We start from the raw sequence: 2551 nt of genomic DNA on the forward strand, positions 1-2551 counted from the left end.
CGCGGCTGTACAGCGGGGTGAGCGGGGCGCCGGTGTGCGCGTCCATGGGTGGGTGGCAGGGCGCCGGCGCCGGCGCGCGCGGGGCGTAGGACGAGGAGAAGAGAGAGTGCGGCGCGAGCGCTCGAGTGTGCCGCGCGCTGTAGCTGGCGCCCGAAATACGCCGCGCGGGTAAGTGTTTTCAACCGCGCGCCCAACCCGTTATAGCGCGCGCGCGCCCGCTGGAGCGACCCGCCGCGTTGCGCGCGCGCTAAAACGGCCTAATTTGCGGCGCGATGCTAGTTTAGCGCGGCTGTTGGAGATGCTTTTAATGACTAGTAGGCAACCTAATTGTGATGACGATTCATCTTTATACTTGTTTTTAAATATCTCCATTGGTGCTATAATGTTTTTTGTGTCTCTTTTGCCCCGCGTCCTGAGGAGTCCTCAAGCATGTGTGTGCCAACATTGAGGTGCTTGAACGATACTCGGAAAACATCGTAAAGGACAAACCAGACACTCGAGAGTATCACGTTCCCAAGCATGTGTGCGTCACATGACTAGAAATGTTTTGTGATACTCGAAAAACATCCCAAGGAATGCGGCGCTACTCGAAGACGCCCCTTCGGACGGACATGGACAAATTCGTTTTACTACAGGAGATGGAGCTCAGAAGTTTCTGCCCCATCAAACAAGGTGCCCCTTACGAGGCGTGCAATTAGAAGGTTGCCTCGGGTTGCGATTCGAGTTACAATAACTGGCTCACTTATGGTGTGTTTGGTTGAGGAATCAAATGGAACGGAACGGAATGAAATGGTTCCATTCCACTGGAACAGGTCCGTTCCATTCCTGTGTTTAGTACAAACAAAAAAGTGAAATGGATCGATTCCGTTCTTGTGTTTGGTTAGAGAGATGAAATGAAAAATGAAACCACATAAAATTCAAAATTTTGGCAGCATTTCATTTGTATTTCGAAGAAAAACAACATAACAATATATATATTGACAAGAATCACACATATATGACATCAACCAAACACAAATTTCAACAGAAGGTACCAACTTCATCCATCACACTCAGAAACAACCAAGTGCACTATATCTATACATGCCAAGTTGTCATACTCAGTCATACAACAATATCGAAATATTGGCTTCGTTGCTGCGTCGTTCATGTGGCCAATAATAAGCCAGAGAAATAATGATTAACTACTAGTAGCTCTTTTCGAGCAATGAATTGAAATACATAGAAGAATATCATCACAGATAAAACAATATGTTGGTCGTATGTACTCCCAGCTCTTACCAATATGAGAGCTTATTTCTTCTAGAAGCTAAGCTAATTAATCAGCTAGTCTAATCACCCACTTAATAACAATTTACACCACATAGCTTTACAGGGAGAAGCAGCCCATGCCAGAGCCGGAGTGGAGCGCCACGAACGGGAGCACGGCGCCGGGCGACGCCGCAGGCGCTGGAGCATACGCCTTGTCGGCGGCCCCTACGCCGCGCGGACGGCTGGGGCAGGTTCTCCGGCACGATGTTCTCCAGCGAGTTGACGTGCCACGGCGGGCACTGCCTCCAGTCGCTCCACCGCGCCGGCGCCTGCGCGCGCACCCGCGCTGCCCCGTGCGCCGCGCCACCATTGGCAGGTCCCCGCGCCATGGCCTCTCACCGCACCGTTGCGTCGTTCCCGCCCCGCCGCTGCCTGATCTCCACCCGCCGCTAGGTCGCCGCCAAGTTGCTGCTGCGCACCATCACGGAGGAGAGACGGAGGGGAGGAGAGTGAAGCCGACGCCGGAGAGGAACGGTGGTGGCGGATCGAGAGGGAGGGAGATGCGGGAGGGTGGCGGCGCTGAGACAGGGGAGTCACGAAGAGGCGCGTGCGAGAGGGGAAGAGGGCTCGTTCCCTGTCGTCCGCTAGATTTGGAGGTATGCCTCCGTTCCGCATAATGAGCGAATATTCCGTTCCTTGGGACGGGTGGGTTCTGGTTCCTTCGACTAACCGAACGCGAGAATGGGCTGTGGGAACGAGTCGGACCTGTGACATTCTACCCGGTGACAGCAACTAAACACACCCTTAGCGCCATAGGTGGTGACGGTTCGGTAAAAGTTGGCAGGCAAAGAACATTGTTCACACCTGCGCAAAGGCCTTTGAGGTTAAGCTATCTTAGAGGGTGTTTGGATCACTAGTGACTAGAGACTAGAGACTAGTAGTAGTCACTTTTAGTCAGTAAACCTCCAAACACCCCTGACTAATGGGTGACTAAAACTAGTGTAGTCCCTAGTCACCCCACCCCCAACTAAAAGTGACTAAAGTCTCTCCTCTAATTAATTGGCGGGCCCATCCTGTTGCGGGCACAAGGGAGAGAAGAGAGATAAATGGAAGGGAGAGAGAAGAATTTAATACTGAGACATTTAGTGCTGACTAGTAGTAGTCACCTTCCAAACAGGGCCTGACTAAAAACTTTTAGTCTGACTACTACTAGTCACATGACTAGAGAGTATCCAAACACCCTCTTAGGACTTTGGGTGCCGGACTATGAGGGTGTTTGGATCACTAGTGACTAGAGACT

Source organism: Triticum dicoccoides, chromosome 1A, assembly GCF_002162155.2.
Source record: "Triticum dicoccoides isolate Atlit2015 ecotype Zavitan chromosome 1A, WEW_v2.0, whole genome shotgun sequence".
Classification (NCBI taxonomy): Eukaryota; Viridiplantae; Streptophyta; class Magnoliopsida; order Poales; family Poaceae; genus Triticum; species Triticum dicoccoides.